General features: G+C 48.4%; 1 long non-coding RNA gene across 1 annotated transcript; it reads left to right on the top strand.

The window, feature by feature from the left end:
- Positions 1–4252: 4252 nt before the first annotated feature.
- LOC129546195 (uncharacterized) lies at positions 4253–10042 on the top strand. The gene is made up of 3 exons (XR_008683838.2): positions 4253–4488; positions 7941–8125; positions 9834–10042. It is a non-coding gene; the product is annotated as an uncharacterized LOC129546195 (long non-coding RNA).
- The last annotated feature ends 1789 nt before the right edge of the window (positions 10043–11831 follow it).

Genomic DNA, 11831 nt, shown 5'->3' on the forward strand with positions numbered 1-11831 from the left:
GGGTCTGTCCTCAGTGGCCAGTCAGTCCCCAGGTGGCAGTCACAGTGACCGCTGGGGGGATGCTCTCCAGACAGCCTCCAACTCCTCCGGCTCCAGCTCTGGACACCAGCGACCCATGCAGATCACAGAAGAGGCCAGGGATGACCTCAGGACCATGGGGCTGGCTTAAACAGGGGCCCTAACTACTGTAGATTGAATGTTTGTGTCGCCTCAAAATTCCCCTGTGGAAACCTGTTCGCCCAAGACAATGGGGTTTGGAGGTGGGGGCCTTTGGGAGGTGATGAGGTCAGGAGCATGAAGTCTCTGAAAGGGATTAGTGCCGTGTTAAAGGAAACCCCACAGAGTACCCTCGCCCCTTCCGTTGTGGGAAGGTGGGGCGTGAAGACAGCCATCGGGCAAGAGGGTCTTCGCCCAATACTGAATCTGCTGCCACTTGACTTTGGACTTCCAGCCTCCACAACTGTGGATTTTAGTGGACTCGGACACTCCCCTCTTGCTAACCTGGGGCCTGACCTGAGAAAGCCATGCTCTGCGAGGGAGCAGGACTTGGCCTGGAGGGTAGCCATGTCTTCTTGGGACTTAATTTGGTTTCTGTGTTTTGATGGGCCTCTCTTAGTTTTTTATGACTGCCATATAAATTATACAAGCCAAGTGCTTTAAATCAGAAACTTGGTGAAAGAAAAAAAAAAACAGGAACTTGATACCTTACAGTTCTGGGAGTCAGAAGTATGACATGAGTCTCACTCAGCTAAAATCAAACTGCTGCGGGGTTTCCTAATGGGTCAGTGGTAAGGACTCTGCCTGTCAACCCAGGAGATGCCAGTTCAATCCCCAGTCCAGGAAAATCCCACATGCCAAGGAGCAGCTAAGCCCATGCACCACAAATTATTATGACTGCTCTAGAGCCCAGGAGTTGCAACTACTGAAGTCCAAGTGCCCTAGAGCCGCAGAACCTGTGCTCCACCACAAGAAAGGCCACTGCAATGAGAAGCCCATGCACTGAAAGTCGAGAGGAGTCCCTGCTCGCTGCAGCCAGAGGAAAGCCCATACAGCAGTGAAGAACCAGCACAGCCAAAAATAAATCTGGGGTCCAATATTTGAAGTGCTTCTAACTCATCCATGTTGAGTATGGCCGATTTTACCTGTAACTCAGGACTCCCTCTCAGCTACCTTCAACAGGCAGGAACCCATCATCCCAGGTAAGAGGGTTGATAGGGTGGGTCCAGGCTTGGTAAAGTCCAAGTGAACTCTGAATTCACCCAGGTTCAGCCCCTCTTCCACACTGCTGGTCTGGGACGACAGCACCCCTCATGATGGCAAGACAGCTAGAGGGTCTTCCAGCCTTTACCTCCTCCTGCAGCCAAGCAAAGAAGCAGAAAAGAACCTTCCCATGTATCTATGAGCCAGGTTCAAAATTGAGAAAGGAGCATGACAAAGCTGTATACTGATTGTCACCTCGCTTATTTAAGTTGTTTGCAGAGCACATCATACGAAATGCAGGGCAGGATGAATCACAAGCTGGACTCAAGATTTCCAGGAGATGTGTCAACAACCTCAGAAGGCAGATTTTACCACTCTAATGGCAGAAAGCAAAGGAACTAAAGAGCCTCCTGTTGAGGGTGAAAGAGGAGAAGTGAAAAAGATGGCTTAAAACTCAACAAAAAAGAAAGATCATGGCATCCAGTCCCATGGCTAATAGGTGGGGAAAAAGTGGAAACAGTGACAGATATTATTTTCTTGGGCTCCAAAATCACTACAGATGGTGACTGCAGCCATGAAATTAAAAGACACTCCTTGGAAGGAAAGCTATGACCAACCTAGACAGTGTATTAAAAAGCAGAGACATCACTTTGCTGACAAAGGTCCATCTAGTCAAAGCTATGATTTTTCCAGTAGTTGTGTATGGCTGTGAGAGTTGGACTATAAAGAAAGCTGAGAACCAAAGAATTGATGCTTTTGAACTGTGGTGTTGGAGAAGACTCTTGAGTGTCCCCTGGACTGCAAGGAGATCCAACCAGTCCATCCTAAAGGAAATCAACCCGGAGTATTCAATGGAAGGACTGATGCTGAAGCTGCAATCAGCATCCGCAGTGATTTTGGAGCCCAAAAAAATAGTCTGACACTGTTCATTGGAAGGACTGATGCTGAAGCTGAAACTCCAATACTTTGGCCACCTCATGCGACAAGTTGACTCACTGGAAAAGACTGATGCTGGGAAGGATTGGGGGCGGGAGGAGACGGGGACGACAGAGAATGAGATGGCTGGATGGCATCACTGACTCTATGGAGATGAGTTTGAGTGAACTCCGGGAGTTGGTGATGGACAGGGAGGCCTGGCGTGCTGTGATTCATGGGGTCACAAAGAGTCGGACACGACTGAGCGACTGAACTGAACTGATGCTGAAGCTGAAGTTCCAATATTTTGGCCACCTTATTCGAAGAGCTGACTCATTGGAAAAGACCCTGATGCTGGGAAGGGGGGGGCGACAGAGGATAAGATAGTTGGATGGCATCATTGCATCACTGGACATGACTTTGAGCAAACTCCAGGAGACGGTGAAGGAGAGGGAGGCGTGATGTGCTGCAGTCCATGGGGTCGCAAGGAGTCGGGCACGACTTACTGAGTGAGCAGCACGGGGCAAGGAACTTCTTCCCAGAAGTCCCTCAGGCTTCCTCTCAGTCACTTTGGCAGGCTCAGACTGTGTGCTCCTCCCTACCTTGGTCCACAGCAAGAGGGGAATAGAGGTCTCACATCTGGTTCTTAGATGTCAAAGATCCAGCATGCTTGGCCAAGTACATGGCTACTTGGAAGGTGAACATGCAGACACCCGTGGGACTCATGCAGAGGCAAGGTGGTGCAGCAGTTGGAAGCCGCAGCGGTGATACAGGCATCATTCAAGTGTTTAGGGCATGGACCTTCTCCAGACCATATCCTGTGGTCAGCACCAGACTCTAACAGTGAAGTCTGCAAAGAGAAGGCAGATGGCACCTGGGGCTTGGGAGGTTGGCAGGCCCTGGAGAGCCTTGAAGGCTGTGTTCCAGATATGGGCCGAGAATAGCTTGTATTCAAGTTGCTGTTTAGTTGCTCAGTCATGTCCAACTTTTTGCGACTCCGTGGACTGCAGCCCACCAGGCTCCTCTGCCCATGGGATTTCCCAGGCAAGAATATTGGAGTGGGTAGCTGTTCCCCTCTCCAGGAGATCTTTCCAACCCAGAGATCGAACCCAGATCCCCGGCATTGCAGGCAGATTCTTTACTGCTGAGCCACCAGGTAATGACTCCCAGGTCTCAGTGGCTCATCCATGGGTCAGCAGGGGGCTTTGCTTGTCACAGTCACCCAGGGACCCACATTGGCTGAAGCACCACCCCTGGGACAACTTGGTAATGGTGGGGGAGGTGGAGAAGAGCCCACCAGCTCTTAAGTGCTTCTTCCCCACAGTCAAGGACTTCAGTTCTGCTGTTTCCTTAGCTAAGCTAAGCCAGCCTCACTTCAGGGGCATCAGTCAGTTCAGTTCAGTTGCTCTGTTGTGTCCGACTCTTTGTGACCCCATGGACTGCAGCACACCAGGCTTCCCTGTCCATCACCAACTCCTGGAGCTTGCTCAAACCCATATCCATCGAGTTGGCGATGCCATCCAACCATCTCATCCTCTGCCATCCCCTTCTCCTGTTTTCAATCTTTCACAGCATCAGGGGTTTTTCCGAGTCAGTTCTTTGCATCAGGTGGCCAAAGTATTGGAGTTTCAGCTTCAGCATCAGTCCTTCCAATGAATATTCAGGACTGATTTCCTTTAGGATGGACTGGTTTGATCTTGCAGTCCAAGGGACACTCAAGAGTCTTCTCCGACACCACAGTTCAAAAGCATCAATTCTTTGGTGCTCAGCTTTCTTTATGGTCCAACTCTCACATCCATACATGACTACTGGAAAAAACATAGCTTTGACTAGACGGACCTTTGTCAGCAAAGTAATGTCTCTGCTTTTTAATATGCTGTCTAGGTTGGTCATAGCTTTTCTTCCAAGGAGCAAACGTCAAAATTTCATGGCTGCAGTCACCATCTGCAGTGATTTTTGGAGCCCGAGAAAATAAAGTCTGTCACTGTTTCCAGTTTCCCCATCTATTTGCCATGAAGTAATGGGACCATAATCTTAGTTTTTTGAATGTTGAGTTTTAAGTCAGCTTTTTCAAGGGCATCGGGAAGTGCATTTCCACTGTGTGTCCAGGAGGCGGCGAGTTGGAAATACTTGGAGACCCGTCACTCCTGTTTTCCACGTCAGCCCCAGCCCTCCAGCCCCAGTGCTCCCAGGCATCCCTCATTGTTTGCAGGTGCCGTGCCACGGGCTGCATCGCCAACGGATGAAGTGTGGTGGCCTGGATCCCTCGCTGCAGGGAGCGTCCTTGTCTTTAAGGTCTGAGTTGCTGCGTCTGGAAATACGCCATCGGGTTTGCGCGGAGGCCACGCCTCTACAGCCTGCTCCAGCCAATGAGTGAGCTGACAGGGGCGGAGGTTGGGACCCAGGGATGAGGGTTGGTTGGGTGGAGACAGGGAGAAAACTGGCGTCTCATCTAAAGACCCTAATCCTATTGGGTGAGGGCCCCACTTTATGACTTTATTGAACCTTAATTACTTCCTTAAAAGTTAGGGCTTCAGCATATCAATTTTTAGAAAACAATTCCGTTCATAGCACCCACCGTATCCCTTCTAGCGTATCTCCAGTAGCGTAGTGAAGGACAAAACTTTCACATTCTTTATTTCTTCTGGTGGGTACTCTGTTTTCTCTCAAGATAGGTCAACTTTAGGCACTTCCTGTCAAATTCCTGCTCCCTTCCCGCCCCTTTCCCTCCCCCTTACTTTCAGGCTGCTCTTCGAATTTTAAATACCATGATATCTCATTCTCCGAGTCTTATTCTCTCAATCAGCACTGCGCCCTAGAATGTTTCACAGTGATGAAAATGCTGTCTCTCCATGTCATCTAGTATGCAGCCACTGGGCACATGTGGCCACTGAGCACTGAAACTGTGGCTAGTGAAACTGGGGCACTAAATTTTCCTTTTTGGTTAATGTAAGTTAAGTTTGGGGCTTCCCCGGTGGTTCAGTGGTAAAGAATCCACCTACAATGCAGGAGACTGGAGTTCAGTCCCTGAGTCAGGAAGATCCCCTGGAGAAGGAAATGGCAACCCACTCCAGTATTCTTGCCTGGAGAATTCCATGGACAGAGGAGCCTGGCAGGACAGAGGAGCCTGGCAGGCTGCGGTCTGTGGGGTCACAAAAAGTCGGACACGACTGAATGACTCACACACACACACACACACACACACACACATTCCATGCTAAACCCTCACTTTATATGGAAAGAAAACCAGACAGGAAACTAACTCACCTGGGGCCACCATCAGTCTAGAACAGACAGCCAAAATCATTTTAGGTCTCACTCACTATCACATGTACTAAAACAATAACTGCTAATACACACACACACACAGCATGTGAGACAGTGCTGGCTCTGGGCTGGGTGGCTTTGCATGTATTGAAAAATTTTCACAGCTCCATGAAGTCGGTCTTATTATGTTCCCATTTCACAGATAAGGAAACTGAGGCCCAGGAAGACTAGGCAACTTGTCCCAGATCGATAGCTACTGAGTGACAAAGTCAGGCTTCAAATACAGACAGTCTGGCTCCAGAGTCATCTTGGGGAGAGAGCAGCTCCAAGGAAGAGACAGCAGGGTTGTCAGAGAAATCCAGAGCAATGTTCTTCCTTCCCTCTTGATCAGTATCTGATCAGGAAAACTGAAACCACTCCAGGCATTTAAGCTAAAGGAAATATAATTAGGGAATTGGACACCAAGAGGCTGGAAAGCCTGGAGGGTAAAAGAGGCATAATCGGGTTACCACTGATTAGTAGCTGCAGGAAGCTACTAATTCAAGGGTCGGTGTGACAAGAAAATAATGGGGTAGGGAGTTCCCTGGCGGTCAAGTGGTTGGGACTCCATGCTCTCACTGCAGAGGGCCTGGGTTCAATCCCTGCTCCTGCTGCTAAGTCGCTTCAGTCATGTCTGACTCTGTGTTATCCCACAGATGGCAGCCCACCAGGCTACCCCATCCCTGGGATTCTCCAGGCAAGAACACTGGAGTGGGTTGCCATTTCCTTCTCCAATGCGTGAAAGTGAAGTCACTCAGTCGTGTCCGACTCTTTGCGACCCCATGGACTTCAGCCTACCAGGCTCCTCCTTCCATGGGATTCTCCAGGCAAGAGTACTGGAGTGGGGCGCCACTGCCTTTTCCGGGGTCCAATCCCTGATCAGGGAACTAAGATCCTGTACTGTAGTGTCACCTAGAGACTGAGACTGCTCTGCTGTCAAAGTAGGAACCAGGCTGGGCCCCTGAAGTCTCAGACTGGCAGCCCTCACTCATGGCACTGCTAAAATCAGGGGGGAAAAAACTTCTTTGTGTGTGTGTGCCAAGTCAGTTCAGTCATGTCCGTCTCTGTGTGACCCCACGGACTATAGCCCACCAGGCTCCTCTGTCCATGGAATTCTCCAGACAAGAATACTGGAGTGGATTGTCCCATTACCTCCTCCAGTTTTTATTTTTTACTGCCTTCCAACTGCCAGAAACTAATAGGAAATCAGCTGGCAAAGGATACAGAGAAATAGTTTGCAGGCTTCTAGCCCCAGATGTAGAGAGGAAGGCATAGGAGCGAGCGTGGGTCTGAGACACACCGACTGTCTTCTCCATGTCCTGGGGCTGTCTTTGAGGGGCGCTGTGAAGCCTTCTGCTGTGTGGGCTGTCACTCCTGCAGGGGACCCAGCCCTCACTTTGTTGTGTCCTCAGAGTCACAACCCAGCTATCGAGGAGGCTCAGCAGTGAAGAGGAGATGGGACCAGCTGGCAGAGGTGAGGGGGCGATGACTCCTTCCCCCTAAGCCCTGCGTGACCCTCCCTTTCTTCCCAGCATGTCCCAGGAATTATCAGAGCGGGCTCTGCATCTTTCCTGGAAGGAACGCTACTTCACTCTTTTCTTCCCGACACAGCTCACTTTATCCAGTCTTCTGTTTGTGCTTCTCATACACCTCATGGAGATCTGATGTGTCTTCATGAAGGGCCTTGTTAAGAGAAATAGCCAGTGCTCCATGCCATCAGGCATCTAAGTGCCAAAAGCACAGGCCATATCTTGTGGGAGATGAGCCCCAAAGGAGAGCCTGGACAGGGAGTGAATAGATGCGTGGGTGTCCCAGAAAGACACAGCTCTCTGACCTCCTGCCGGGTGTACAGGACTTAGGACTGCCTTGTACGGTTGTGCAGGTTTCTCACTGAACAAGGACATCACAACGAAAGGGGCCTCCTTCATATGGAAGTCATAGGTTTGTAAATTAATGACAATTTTCTAGCAAGTGACAGAAAAGGTCTCTTGTTCCAACCAAATTAATGTAGCAGGACAATTTCTCAGGTGAGTGGAGATTCCCCCAGTGGCTCAGTGGTAAGAATCCCCTGTCCAATGCAAGAGACACAGGTGACTTGAGTTCAATCCCTGAGTTGGGAATATCCCTGGAGAAGGAAATGGCAGCCTACTCCAGTATTCTCGCCTGGAGAATCCCATGGACAGAGGAGCCTGGTGGGCTACAGTCCAAGGGGATGCAAGGAGTCGGACACGACTGATCAACTGAGCATGAGCATGGAGACACTAAGGGAGAGTCTTGAGCCTTGGTGGGCTGGAGGCTGAGGAAGTGGGAGGGGAAGGACCCCCAGGAATCCCAGAGGAAACTCAAAGGTGGAGGGAGGGGCAGTTTGGCGGCGTAGACCTGAGGTCAGAAAGGGGAGTTGCTTTCAGCAGAGAGATGGATGAACAGCTCAGCGGGGTCTGAGGGCTGGGAGAACAGAGGTCCCACCCAGAGCCTTAAAACTCCTCCATCTCATCTCCTCACATTTCTTACTCCAACAGCTGCTTCACCAGAAGTGGATGGAAGGTCAGTGTCCACCCAGGGGTATCCAGGTTCGGAGAGGCATAGGACACTGCAGCTGTAGGGAACGGAGGAGCTCTGGGAACACTGGAAGGGCCCCAACCACGCCTGTGGCTTGGCCTGCACTGACAGTTCTGCTTTCAGAATGACGTTTCTTGGGAAACAGGTGTGTCCTCAACAGGCACAAACTTCCGGTTAGAAGATGAATGCATTCTGGGGACCTAACGCATGGCGAGTCCAGTAACAGCACTGTATCGTTCACTTGAAGGTTGCTAAGATGGTAGATTTTATATATATATATATATATATATATACTTATTTGGCTGCACCAGGTCTTAGCTGTGGCATGCAGCATCTTTGACTTTTGTTGTGGCATGCGGGATCTTTAGTTTCGGCATGTGGGATCTAGTTCCCTGACCAGGGATTGGGCCCTTCTGCATTGGGAGTGAGGAATCTTAGCCACTAGACCACCAGGGAAGTCCCAGGACAGTAGATCTTAAATGGTCTCCCCACACGTTAAAAAAAGCAATGGTACCCATGTGAAGTGAAGGAGGTGTTAGCTGACCTTATAATGAGGTGCTCACTTCTCAATATATATCGCATATTGAATCATCACTTTGTGCATCTCAAGCACAAACTTCTATGCTAATCATATCTCAATAAAGCTGGGGAAAAGAAACCCAAATGACAGTTCTGCCCTCCCACTCAGCCACCCCAGCCTACAGAAGCAATCTTTATGGTACGATCTTTTGAAAAATCCCCCCAAAATGGGAAGAAGAAAATAAGTATTATCGAGAATCTCATAGGGGCTTTCCTGGCAGTCCAGTGGTTAAGACACTGCACTTCCACTTCAGGGAGCATGGCGTTTGATCCCTGGTTGGGGAGCTAAGATCCTCCATGGCCAAAAGATAGGGAAAAAAAAGATTACCCAGAATGTCATAAACCAAGGTGTTCAGATTGTCACACGGAGACCTGATCCTTCCTGTAGAAAACCCTCACAACCCACAACCTCCTCTTCTCTGGGTTCACCTCTCCACTTTCTGGAATACATCCTTGAAGTTATTTTTACAAGGAAGAGAATACCTAGGTGTGGGAGGATGTAATGTGGTGCCGTTTAGTCAAGAAAAATACTACATACCAGCAGTAACCAGTCAGGAAATTAACAGAAAAATCAGATACGCTTCCCAAGAGCAACTAAAAAACCAGGAAGTAGTCGAATGAAGAATGCCAGAGAACTTTATGGAAACGTCAAATAAAAACAACTCCGGACTGAGATAACTTTATTCAAAAAGCCCACTTGCAGTAAGGAGAATGTTCTGAGCTCAGAAATATGCAAGCTTCTCAGAATCAAACAGAAAAAGGCTTTGCTTGTCTAGGGTAAGAGGGGTTCCCCATAAAGGGGAAGTTGATTAGTTGAGGAAAAGTAACCACCGTGGTTGGCAAAACACTTAGGAAGTGTGTCTTCTTGGGGTCAGCGGTTCTCAGGAGAAGCTGACAAGGGGGCCCGTCCCACTTTTCAGTCCTCAGGAGGCGAGGGAAACTAAATTTGAGGGCCAGTGGGGAGAGGAGAAGCCAGACTTAAGTTTGCTCAGAGCAAAACAGAGGCTGAGGGCTGAGCCGTGAACACCTGGTTGGACAAAATATTGAAATCTTGTTCAAGGATGACCTGAATAAATAGCTGATCTATGGGCTTCACAATATGCCATTGTAATCCGCCTCCACGTTCTGAAATGGGCTGCCACCAAAGTTGATTTTTTATCTCTTGCTTATATCTTTGGTTCATTGAATTCACTATTGTGTCTAGAGATGTTGGAACAGTCCCTGACGTCTAATCAGTTCTTGATACAAATATATTCTTTTAAAACAAATTTTAGGGCTTCCCTGGTAGCTCAGGGGTAAAGAATCCGCCTGCCAATGCAGGGGACATGGGTTCGATCCCACATGCCGCGAAGCAACTGAGACCAGGAGCCAGGACTATTGAGCCACGTTCCCTATGTCTGTGCTCTGCAACAAGAGAAGCCACCACAATGAGAAGCTCAAGCACCACAACTCAGGAAAAAGCCTGAGGAGCAGCAAAGACCCAGCACAGCCAAGAATAAATAAATAAAATTATTTTTAAAAAAATTTTAAGAGAATTCATGGTTGTCCAGTGGTTAGGACTCTGCTGAGGAGGGCCCAGGTTCAATCCCTGGTCCAGGAACTAAATTCCTACAAGCCAAGTGATGCAACAACAACAACAACAAAATATATATATATATTTAAATGGAGCTATAATTGACATAGAATACCATATTAGATTGTATTGTAACTATGATGATTTGATACACAATGATCTGTACATACAATTACACATTGCAGTATGATTACTACCACTATCTTGGAGCACCTCCATCGCATTACGTCATTATCATTTCTTTTCTTGTGGTGAATAAAAATATTAATATATTCACTGTAAAAGGCCACAAGTGCCTGGTCTCACCCTCCACTCCACAGGTCCTGGTGGCCTGGCTCCAGAGTGGGGCTGGAGCATTAATGTTTGTCTTAACAAAGTTCCTGGACGATTCGTATTAGAACCACTGATCTAATCACAAGTGCAGAGGCCACTGGCCAGCTCTGTCTCTTTAAAAAGGATTTGTTTGCTCTGCTCTGACCCTTTCCGGTATTTAATTTTTCCCCTCTCTCTCAATCTGACTAAACCATCTCACCAGCCGAGAATGTGAATAATGTGTTTCAAATATTTTCAGTTCCCATTTAAGCCCATTTAATGCTTGTTCACTGCCAGCAGGCAGACTATCGTTTAGACTCTCAGCCTGTTTAATCCCCAATCTACCTCTCCCTCCATAAAATCCAAGCTCTTCCCCATGGGAGATGGAGGAGCAGAGGGCAAGAGGGGCCTGGCCCAGCAGATCTTGTAGTCATGGTTTTGGTGGTGGAGTGGGCAATGGAAAGCTGTGGAAGGTCTTCCCCTTCATGGGAGGGTTTAAGCTGGGACAGACATCACTAGATGCTCATTTAAAACATCTGGGGAATTCCCGGGTGGTCTATGGTTAAGACTCCCTGCTTCCAATGCAGCAGGCACGAGTTCAGTCCCTGATTGGGGAACTAAGATCCCACATGTGTGATGAGGAGAAAAAAAAAAAAAAGGAATCCTACAGAAGTGACTTAACTGGGTGGTTCGGGATCAGGGTCTCCCATGACCTTGGGCTGGGGCCGGGATCACCCAAAGATTTGATGGGCCTGGAGGGTTCATGTCCAATTAAGTTTACTCGTGTGGCTGGCATGCTGTTGCTGGATGTTTGCAGGGAGCTTCAGTTCCTCTGCATGTGAGCCTCTCCACAAGGCTGCTTGAGTATCCTCGAAATGTAGTAGCTGGTTTCCCACAGAAAAGGTGATTCAAGAGAACAAGGTGGAAGTCATAAAGGACCTAAAAGATCCAGTCTTGGGAGTCACACTGTCACTTCCACACCATTCGGCTGGTCACACAGACCAGTCCTGATTTGATGTGGGGAGTGACTATATACAAAATGTGAAGATCACTGGGGTCATCTTAGAAGTTGACTGCCACAAACTCATCATTTTCTTTTTCCTATTCTTTTAAGTTTACTTGGCTGCAAGAGGTCCTAATTGTGGCATGTGGGATCTCATTCCCTGACCAGGGATCGAACCTGCGTCCCCTGCATTGCAACGCGGATTCTTAACCACTAGACCCCCCACCGAGGTACTGTGTGTTTCTTTTCATTAGATGCACTTTGTAACCTGCATCGTGTAACGTGTTCAAAATAAATAATATTTTCAAAATAAAAAAATTATGCCGTGGAAAAGTATTCAATGCCACTGGTCAGTGTTCATTATTGACTGTTACGTGAAAAAAA

Source organism: Moschus berezovskii, chromosome 22 (assembly GCF_049115385.1).
Source record: "Moschus berezovskii isolate FMDL1 chromosome 22, NW_MosBer_1.0, whole genome shotgun sequence".
NCBI lineage: Eukaryota > Metazoa > Chordata > Mammalia > Artiodactyla > Moschidae > Moschus > Moschus berezovskii.